This window comes from Physcomitrium patens, chromosome 19, assembly GCF_059467195.1.
Source record: "Physcomitrium patens ecotype Gransden chromosome 19, ASM5946719v1, whole genome shotgun sequence".
NCBI lineage: Eukaryota > Viridiplantae > Streptophyta > Bryopsida > Funariales > Funariaceae > Physcomitrium > Physcomitrium patens.
Genome location: NC_143428.1, coordinates 4,501,765 through 4,513,446, shown reverse-complemented (window position 1 = coordinate 4,513,446; position 11,682 = coordinate 4,501,765). Strand labels below are relative to the sequence as shown.

At 31.1% G+C, this 11,682-nt stretch overlaps 1 long non-coding RNA gene and 1 other non-coding gene across 2 annotated transcripts; both read left to right on the top strand.

The window, feature by feature from the left end:
- Positions 1 to 9,685: 9,685 nt before the first annotated feature.
- On the top strand, positions 9,686 to 11,401 carry LOC149987352 (uncharacterized). Its single transcript, XR_016498713.1, has 2 exons — positions 9,686 to 10,791; positions 11,012 to 11,401. It is a non-coding gene; the product is annotated as an uncharacterized LOC149987352 (long non-coding RNA).
- On the top strand, positions 9,753 to 9,984 carry LOC112272887 (small nucleolar RNA U3). Its single transcript, XR_002966834.1, has one exon. It is a non-coding gene; the product is annotated as a small nucleolar RNA U3 (small nucleolar RNA).
- Positions 11,402 to 11,682: the final 281 nt, after the last annotated feature.

The following is an 11,682-nucleotide window of genomic DNA, read 5'->3' as shown; positions in this document are numbered from 1 at the left end:
ATCCGTATAGATTTATGGTATATTCTTATAGTTGTTTATATTCCAACAGTCAAAATCCGATAGACTGCTTGAATATTAGCAAATCTCCATACTACCTTCTACAGTCAGACGCGCGGCGCATTCTCGAGCATGAAAGCACTTAATACAACAATGGACATAGAAATACAGGCTCGAGATCTAACAAGAAGTTTAAGAAGAACTTGCAAAAACTAGATTAATCAGATGAATACAAGAAGAATACAAGAAGAACACTAGAGAGGTGAGCTAGAACTCTAAGAGATGTGTTGTCGAGACTAAAGAACTCTTTAGCCTCGATTCCAATATATACTCCTATTTAAGAAACTTCTCAAGTAACTTCCATCAACTAAAAAGTTTCTAGAAGGTTCTAGAGACTTACTTCTAGAAGGTTCTAGAAACTTGTGTCTAGAAGATTTTAAGGACTATGTCCCTAACATGTATCAAAGACATGAACTGAAAGAAGATGCATAAAAATATGAAATCCATATCAAAAAATAAGTCACAAAATAAAAATAAAGAAGTTTGTATATTAAAAAAAAAAAAAAAAAAAAAAAAAAAAAAAAAAAAAACTCAAATGGTTATTTCTAAAAGACAAGAAAACTAGAAACTCTTGAATCTAAACTAGAAGTAAGAAAAGAGTTTATAAGAATGAAGAAGGCTTCACTTTTACCTCTATATATACTATCTACTTAGGATCTATATGGCAATGTTGTGTAGGACCTCCAAAAACGTGTTGACTTTGTATGATACATATCTTGACTTATAAGGCAAGTTTTTCTATATATGTGCCACATAGTTAGCTTGTTCTACAAGCTACTAATACATGTGGTACATGATTAGCTTATTGACCAAGTTTCTAAACTACCAATCAACTACAAACACATGTAAAGTCAAAACAATGCCTAAAAAGCTTTTAGAAAGCTATTCTAGAAGGTACTATGAAATTAATCTACTTTTATTAATTTCTATCTTTTTATATAATAGATATATATCTGTAACAATATAATAATTATAATAGATATGTATTTGTGATATTATCCTCCCTATTAGGAACATGTTACACAAAAAGTAGTCATCATATAATATAGAAGTTTAAGATGTAGCAAATTATATTTGTTGTATATTCTAATCTTTGTTCCCTTTGAAGGTAGTTGATAAGTTTTCTCAGCCATTGATAATGTCTCATTTTAAGGCTGAAAGACCACCTTGTGATTTGATCATTATTGAAACCTTTGTAACTTCTTTCAAACAAAATATTTATAACATCATCAAGAATTATGACAACGTCCAATAAAATCACCAAACATGAAGAATCTTTTTTTAGGTCATGATACCAAATATATTCTATCTTGCCATGTATTCTAGGAAGAACATATCTTTCTTGAAGGTCTTCATCTCTATTATATCATCTTAAAGGTTGTGATAATTATAATCTCTTAATTTATGTTGTATTATGTATTGTCTTATTTGAAAATGCACTAGACATCTAACTGTAGAAGATGATATTGTGTTTTATAAGTATCTAAGAATCTTAATATATTTCACTTTTATAAGAAGAATGCAACTTGAATTTGAATTCAAAGTGCTTAAATCTAATACATAGTACTTAAAAATATTCTTCTTAGTAATTTCAACCATATATAAACTCCAATTGCATTATTACTTTCATAATTAGGTAATTTTGATTTTTCTTTGTAAGTCCTAAACCTAATCAACAAGCTTTAGTAAGCTGTAGCTCTTAATCCAACTGTCTACTTAGAAAACAATTTGTACACCAATGCCACTATAAGTCTTTTATGTACCAAAAAGAATTCACTCCAATCCAACATAATAATAAAATGTCAAAAAACTATACTAATGTTACTTGATTGTCAACTTAAAAGTTGATGCAAATGTTCTAGTAGTGATTTTTTCTTCTTTAACTATGAACTTCAACTCAAAATTGGTGTAAAGCTAGACCTTTGAGTCTTCTAACACTATGCCAAATTTCACTTTAATTCAATTAGTAGATCTTCAAATATCATAGAAATCCTATCCAACCTTAAACTGCCAACTTTTGATACCTTCTTGTACCAAAACCTAGATATCTCTCCAGTGCACTATTGGATTATCACAAAATTTTACATACACTTAGCATATCTAATTAATCAAGTACTATCAAATTTTAAATTATAGATGTTATACCAATTTCATAAACTAGTTAAGAATGCTAGCTCTAATTGTACAAAGTTCTTGCATAAATCTCAAGTCATCTATCTAAATCCAAACTTTGAACAACAATTGCAAACTCAAACCAAATCCTATGAAAATAAATCTTATGTTTTTAGAACAAATTTAAAGCTAGCTCTCCAATCCTAATTACCAATCTTCAAATGAATCCCTATTTTTTCCTTAGGAATTACTTTAGTAGTTAGAGATTTAATTTCAACCTTGTCTTGGAAACGATCGATCCCCAAATATCAATCTAATCTATCATAGGAATGATTTAGCCCAATTCTACCTTCAATTTAATCTTAGCATCAACCATACTAATTATTTACCATATTTAATCTAATTTTATCAATTTTTAGTCTTATTAAGGCAATAAAAGAATCTCTATAGCCTGAAAGATAAAATTACTAACCAATCTTTAATCTACTAACTATTAAGACAAAAAAAAAATTAAGAGGATTTTATAAAAGCCATAATTAAATATCTTGAATTATTATTGAATAAAGATAACTAAATATTAATTAAAATTTTATTTTTTATTATATTTTCACCATGTAGTTGTGTTACAATATAACACCGACATATCAACAAAAAATGTCTCTTGAATTGAATCCACAAGCCATTGATTCTCTTTCTTCTTAATGCCATAATTATATAAAAACTAAAAATAAGGATAGAGGATAGAATGCAAACTTTTCTAAATTGTGTTACTTTCAAAATAAAGGTTTGTTATCTTTTATCTTAGTTCTGATGAATGTCATTGATGAAAAGCTTTGACTTTCTCTATTACATTTGTAAGATTTTTTGCTAGCTCACATGTGCATTCACTAATATCATATCCATGCTAATAGACAAGATATTTCAACTTATTTTTGGCACCGCCTTAAATCTAGAACTTCTTCCTCTTTAAATTTTTCATAATTGTCCACTTCTATAAGAGGAGGTGGGACTTAACTTCTTCTTGATATATTCACAATCTTCTATGATTCAAAAAGAAACACATGGACTATAGGATAGATCTTCATTGACTTTGATAGATATAATTCATAAACAATTGGATTGATTTGTCTACAAATAAGAAAAAATCCAAGACTGCAGTAGTCCAACTTATTATACAGATGAGTAGTCTTGATATTACAATGAAATAACCATACTTTGTCACCTACATTGAATTGTGGTTATTCCTTTCAATAGGCATCTTTATTGATCTTTTGTTGTTGTAGTGCTTCTTTAAATTGCACCTTCATTGTTGCATGTAGTTCTAATAAATGATTTATCAAATCTTTTGCACTAGGATTATCAACTTTTGAAAAGTCAAAAGTATTAAGTTGTGGATGATAACCATAATTGGCAAAGAAAGGTGTTTGTTACATAAAAGAATGCATTGTATTATTATAAGTAAACTTTACCAATGGCAAGAGGATTATTCAATTGTCTTATTGATAATTGATGGTACACCTTAAGTATTGCTTCAAAACTTGATTTATGCACTTTATCTATCTATTAGTTTAAAGATGAAAGATCAAAGAAAGCTTTATGTCTTCTTTTAGAATCTTAAAAAGAATTCTTCAAAAACTTGATACAAATTGAGTTCCTCTATCTGATATAATATCTTTCAACAATCTATGATATCGATAGATATTATCAAAAAAAAGCTTGGCAATTTATTTCCTTGTGATAGATTTTTTATATGGTACAAAATGTGCCATTTTGATAAAACAATCTATTATTACAAATATAGAATCACACAAATCTAAATTGAAAGATTCATAATAAAATCCATAGAAACAAAAGACTACGATTGTTTTTAAATAGGTAATGGTTGAAGAAGTCTATAAGATCGATGACAAGGAGTTTTTGATCTTGAACAAATTTCATATGATTGAACAAAGTCTTTTACAGCCTTCCACATTTGCAGCCACCAAAAATCTTTAGATATTAATTCCAAAGTCTTCTTGTATTCAAAATATCTTGGTGCTAAAAAATCATGATGTGCTTGAAGAAAACGCAAATGTGCTTTTCTTTTTGAAACACATAAGTGTCATTTGAAATCAATTAGGTTGTTTTTAAACTCAAACTTGAAAGTATCATAAGACTTAAAAGAAGTATTCTTAATATCATGAATAAGAGGATTAAAAGACATACTTAATTGAATTTGCTTGAAAAAAATTGAAGCAACAATCAATATTGATTTCACTACTTGAAGATGAAATTATTGTAGCTTCAATAAAATTATCTCTTATTAATCAAAAGATGTATTTCTTTCTTTTGGTACAAGATAAGAATATCTAAAAAAGACATTAGAAAAACTTTGTTGTTTTCTTGGCCAATAAGTAATATTAAACTCAAATCTTGACAAAGATATGCTTCAACAAGCCTAACAACGATTCAAAATATGTACAAATATGAAATATTTAAAATTCTTGTCACCCATATATATGGTGATTGGACTAAAGGCGCCTTCTAGATAGTGATGCTATTCTTGAAAAGAATCCACAATTACAAAAAGTTCTTCATTGTGGATCTCACAGTTAATCTTAGTTACTAAAAATTTCTTGGAATGAAAAGCTACTAGATGGAGCTTGTCATCTTTTTCTATTTGTGACAAAACAACATCCATAGCAAAATCTAATGCATTTTTATTTTTATAAATAATGCCTTAAAAAAGTCAATGCAATATAAGATTTGTGTAAAACTAAATGCCAACTTCAAGGCTTCAAAAGATGCTTCAGCTTCTTTTTTCCAATGAAGTTTGTTTTTGCATGTAAGATGTATAAGAGGAGCTACAATTTGAAAAAAATTCTTGATAAAGATCTGATAGTAATTGACAAAGCCTAAAAAATATTGCACATCTCTTCTTATTCTTAAAATCTTCCAATCTATAATGGTTTAGACCTTCTTCAAATCCATCATAAGTCCTTGTTGGAAATGATATATTCTAAGAAGTCAATTTGAATAGTATGGAATACACACTTTTCCAACTTAGTATACAATCTTGCTTCTCTAAGTTTTTGTAACACATGATGAACATAAACTTCATACTTTTTTGTATTCTTAGAATAGATTAAAATATTTTCTAAGTAACAAACAAAAAATCATTTAGAAACTCACAAAAAATATCATTCATAGGATGTTGAAAAGTAGTTGATGCATTTGTGAATCTAAAAGGCATGACATTATATTCAAAGTGCACATACCTTATTTGAAATGTAGTCTTTAATTCATTTCTTTTTTTAATGTGGACCAAATTATATGCTCTTCATAGATCTATTTTTATATAGATTTTAGCTTAATTTAATTGATCAAGAAGTCAAGATATCAAAGATAAAGGATACCTATTCTTGATGGTAATCTTATTGAGTCTTTGATAATCTATGTACATCCACAATGATCTATTTTTTTTCTTCATAAATAAGATAGGAGCTCTTGCAAGAGATTTTGAATGGCATATAAAATTCTTGGTCAAGTTCTTGTCATTGTATTTCTTAAATTCAACCAATTCATTTTGTAATAAAGTGTAGATTGGACCAAATGGTGGTTGACTTCCCTCTTTAAGGTCAATTGAGCAATCATATGGACGATGCTCTAAAAAAATATTTACATTCTTCTTTTCAAAAATATCTTAAAAATCTTGATATTGACTTGGAATGCCACTTGAAATCTTTCCATCATTAAAAATGGATGTGACATAAATAACAAAAGACGATCCTTCTTTTGTAACATGCAAGAAAGCTTTTGTGCCTTCAAATACGGATTTGGCTATATTAGACTCATGGCTTTCTATAAAACTCTTAATAATGCTCTAAAGAAAGTTAAGTTTATAAGAAAATCAATCTATTAGAGGATTATATATTTCTAGCCATGTTAAATCTAAAATGATTGAATTAAATGGAGACCTAATTATGTTAAAAATTATGCAACTATTATGAACATTTATTACTACATCTATAGAAAGTATTTCATGAATAATATCTCTAGAAGATAATAGATGGCCATCTATGACTTCTACATGTACTAGTTTAGTTTTTTGTACTAATAATATTTTATGGCTTTTAAAAAACTCTTCATATAAGAAACAAGTTGAGGCTCTTGAATCTACCAAGGCAGAGGCTTTGCAATCATTAGGTCCTAAATGTACATCAATTGTAAAATAAAGAGAAGATTTTGAGGCAAGAATAGGACCTTTATTTGTATAAGATTTTAGCTGCACAATTCCTATTGCAGCTCTACAAATATTTTTATTGACATTTTTTCATCTTTGATAGTCGTATTCTTTATTTTGTAGTTGAGTCATTTTTTTAGACAATGTTAGCACTGAATTTAGCTTCTCTACAATATAAATATAGTCCTTCTTGACAATGATGAGTCTTTTCTTATTTTATAAGAAGTTTAAAATGTACTACATTGATTTGTATGTCTTCCACCTCCAAATGTTAAGATTGAGGTTATTGGTGTTGTCATTAAAATATAATAACGTGAAGGTTCTCTTGCGTAATTCTCAAATTGAAACTCAAAAAGCCAATTATCACACTTTATAGCAAAGACAATTACTTGACTTAATGTCTAAAGATCAAGTAAGTTGAACATCAATTTTTTTACCTTATATTGTAATTTATAGAGAAATTGGTTGATAAAAGCAACATCATCTTACTTGACATTAGTCGCTAGTTATCAAAATTGTGAAGCATATGATATCACTAATCAATTATCTTGTTGCAAGATACAAATCTTATTGGTTGCAATACAAATTGCATCATACTTTTTATGTATGGATTGAAATTCTACCAAAAAAACCTCTAGATTATCTAATATTGAATCTTGTCATTCAAAAAAAGATAAAAATCATGATAATGCCAAATCTAAAAAAAGTGTACCAATAAATCTAGCTTGTGATTCTAACATTGAATAGCTTTGGGATTGAAGTTCAATCACAAGTTATACTTGATTGATAAATCCTTGAAATTTAGATCTTGTACCATCAAACTTCTCAAATAAGGCAACTCTAGATTCTTTAACACTAGAAGGGTGTTCTACTATAGGAGAAGGGATGTGATTTGATGTAGATGTTGAAGCAATACCAATCATATCTGTATCTTTATTCCTGCTACTTTTGTTGCTCTTAGTCGTGATAAAATAAGTTAATGCATTGCAAGCATCAACTCTCTCAATTGTTCTTGTATTTGTACCATTGCACTTTTCATTTCAAGAAGCTCTACCATGATAATATTTTTAAAAAAAACCTCTAATATTACTCAAGATAAGAAAAAGAAAGAACTTGAGAACAAAGAAAATACTAAGAATAATATCAACTTAAAAGAGGGTAATCCGCAACTTCTAATATGCTTATGTCTTATCAAGAAAAAAAAGATAATTCACTCTAAATTAAAAAAAGACAAAGCTCTAACATTATAAGTACACTCTTATCAATCTGTCAATGACATGAATTGAAAGAAGATTCAAAAATCTATAAAATCCATGTCAAAAGAAAACTAACAAAATAGAAATAAAGAAGTATGTATATTAAAAAGAAACTTGAATGGCTATTTTGAAAAGACAAAAAAACTAGAAAATCTTGAATCTAGACTAGAAGTTAGAAAAAGATTGACAAGAGTGAAGAAGACTTCATTCTTGCCTCTATATATACTATCTATTTAGGATCTATGTGGCGACATTCTATAGGACCTCCAAAAATATGTTGACTTTGTATGAAACGTATCTTGACTTATAAGGCAAGTTTTCCTATATAGGCACCACATCATTAGCTTATTCCACAAGCTACCAATACATATGGTACGTGGTTAGCTTGTTAATTAAGTTTTTGACCTATTAATCAACTATAAATATATGTAAAGTCAAAACAAAATCTAAGAAGCTTTTAGGAAGCTATTCTAGAAAGTATTATAAAATTAATCTACTTTTACCTACTTCTACCTATTCATATTATCTAGATAATAATTATACTAAATATATATCCATCCCAATAGGTTAGAAATTTAGTTAACAAATTAACCGTGTGTCACACATATTAGTAGCTTATGAAACAAGTTAAAAATATGGTGCATATATAAAAAAATTGTCTTGCAAGTTTAAATATGTATTTAATAAAGTCAACGTGATTTGGAGGTCCTATAGAACATCACTACATAGCTCTTAGTTAGATAGTATATATGAAGGCAAGAGTGAAGCCTTCTTCACTCTTGCCAATACGTTATTAGTCCTTAGTATTGTTTCAAGACTTTTTAAGCTTTTTGTCTTTAGCAATAGTCAATTTAGTTCAATATATTACCATCTTTGAATGATTTTCTAGTCTTTTTGAGTGACTTAAAGAAAATATTGAAGATTTCATTTTTTTAGATTCATGTCTTTGATACTTAACAAGTTTCAATTAGATTATTTTTATACTAGTATATATAGAGGTTAGACTGAAGCCATTTATTGTCTAATCAACTGTCCTCTTATGGTTTAGACTTAGTTTAAGACTCTCTACTTTCTTTTAAGTTTGCAATAGTCATTCTAAGTACCTTTGAGTTGCCAAACACCTTGTTTGTTCAGTTTGGAGTACCTATAGTTATTTCATTTTCTATAAGAATATCTCCAATATAGAATTGAATAGCTTTATTAAAATCTATTGGAAGTCAAAAAGAAGAAAAAATTATAGAAGATAAAAGAAAAGAAAATTCAAAAAAGATTGATCTTACTTATTTACAATAGATTGATAATATATTTGGTTTTTATGTTTAAAGGATTTTTTTTATCATAAAGGCTTTTAAAAAGCATGCAATGACAACAACCTCATTAATTGAGGTTAAATATGTGGACCTATCTATTGTAATAATAGATGCAGTAGAATTAAAGAATCTTCTATAAAATTTTATAGTCAAAATTTGTCAATTTTTTTATAAGTTAAATAAAATTATTTATAATAATTTAAATAAAAAAATCAAGTATTATTACAAGAACCAAATACATAATAATATGTTATTACTTTATGAAAGAATATTTTAAAAAGTATATATATATATATAAATATTTTATTCTATTTGTATTATGAAATTTCCATATGCTAATAGAGGTCTTTGCCAACATTGCTCTAATACCATAAAAATCCAAGCAATGTAACATCAAAAAAATATATATATATATATATATATTAGATGATTGTTCATGTAGAACACAAGGAAGAAATACAAAACGTGTCCATGCACATAAGATCTAGAGTATTGGATAAAATAATACGTATAGATGTATAGATGAGCAAGTAGTAAAAGATGACTTACTCCTAGTTAAATTAAGCATGGAAAGAAAGTGTTAGCATGTACAAAAGAGAAATAAAAATAAAAACACAAAACCTCTGTATCGATAGATTTCTTAGAAGGGGAACGAAACATAAAACTTCAAGTGAATGCAAGTGATGGATGGATACTATTGAGTGAGTGCGGGGCAGGGGAGGTGGAGTTGCACCATAGCCGTTGCGGTGGAAGGGGAAGGCCGGTATATGGAGGTGGGGGTGGAGCCGGTCTGGCACGACTATACTTGAACAGGATCTGTTCTATAGTGCGTACATCTGATCTGTGTTCTCCAACATAGACAAGACCTTCACCCCGGACGATGCTTCAGGGCTCTCCGGCCTGAGCGCGATTGCCGCGGGTTGGTGTCCAGTGGCCCCCTCGCGGGGTCCGACCCCAGCCTGCCAGATGAACGTCCCGCCCCCTCATTCCCGGGAGCGGTGATGGCCGGAGAGCGTTCTGACGGGCAACTCGACCACTCTCTCACACACACACACAGACCCTGACACACCACTCTCCCCCCTTCACTCTCCACCTTTTCTTCGCCTGCCAGACCCCGACACGGAGCTTTCACGTGGAACGAGTCTTTGTAGATTACATGTCATATTCGCACCTGGTTGCAACTCACCACATTGTTTGTGTGGTTCTAACTCTCAACACTCCTTGATTGACAAGACTTATTGTAACTACGTTCTTCGACCGGTTGTGCCACACTTCAACTATTGCTTCACATGCTCATTTCCAGTATCATTTCATTCTGTTTGTGAACCTTGCGATTGGTTTATTGCTTGCAGTTTTGCACACCCATCTTCAACCCAAATCGTTATCGATTGAGTATTCTTTAAAAGGCAACCACAGACTTTCCTCAAAAACGATGAAACGTCGCCCCAGCGAACATGGCACAACTGCCACTTCAGTCGACGCACTACGATCCAGCGGATTGCAAATTAGCGCCGTTTTCTGAACTTTTTCTCGCTGCATGATCGCCGTTCTCAGAAGCGTAAGCTGATCGGACTCCTACCGCCTCCCCCCCGCGTGGATCAACGTCGGTGAGCCAACGGACTCTTCAAAATGTTGGCACCTCACCCACTTCCAGAGCAGCCTCTCTTCTTCTGCTCTCGCGACCCTTGATGCTGCACCCCGAAGTTTCTAGCAGTTCCTGAAAGTGGAGGAGACAACTGCACTTGGGAGCTGGAGTAGCGAGCAAGCGCCTTTGTCAAGTAAATCAAATAAGGACGACAAAAGCAGCAGAGGAAAAGGCCATGGACTTGTGCAGGTCGACGACCCACCCTTATCCTGCAGCAGGTTCTTGAAGAAGAGGTTGTGTCAGTTTTGTAGCAGATTTGGGAGGAGAAAAGGACTTGTGCTCGTGGCTATATAGTTCTCGGGGATCTTGTCTAAGTCACAATCTGCACATGTTAGTAGTTACATTTGATATTTGTGGTTAGTGTCTGTCTTGTTCGAGTTGCAAGCTGACGTGTTGGATCATATTTTAGGTTCTGTGTCGAACAAAAGAGACGAGCGAGGAGCTTGGGAAGGAGCTCATGCAGCATGCATTGATCGAGGGCTACAATGTAAGCATTGTGCACGAAATTTAACAGGTTTCGGGGGTTAGCGATGGAGGAAGTGGTTCAAACTCGGATAACACGGATCGTGTTGAGGCATGGTGGATGAAGTCCCTCTATCGGATGTAGAATTTCTTACTCTACTTACAAAGGTTAGAACACATTGCTTATGAAAGACTTAGTTGTGCGCGTGATAAGTCTTTTTAATAGAATGATATTCTTGCAAAGTATACATGGCTCGATGTTCTTGTACTTGGAAACACGTCAAGAAGGAAAGTTCATTCTCCAATAATCACTCATTCTTTTGCTCATGAAACTAAATGAAGATTCTGAGTTTGCACTGCACATGTTTGTGATCATTATAATTCAGTCAAGTTTTAAATTGTTTATAAAAATCTATGAATGGAAAGGAAATAACAATATTGCAAGCGACGTAGGCTGTGATGGTCGTCTGATCTAAGGTTTGAGTGTTGTACCGAAACGTACGATCTGGGATTGGGAAACTAGCCAAATCACTTTTTGGTTAAGCAATTAACCCATGCTGGCACTTGAACGTATGGATTAACTTCAACAAGGTTTTCTACACATCACTGATTGCGAAC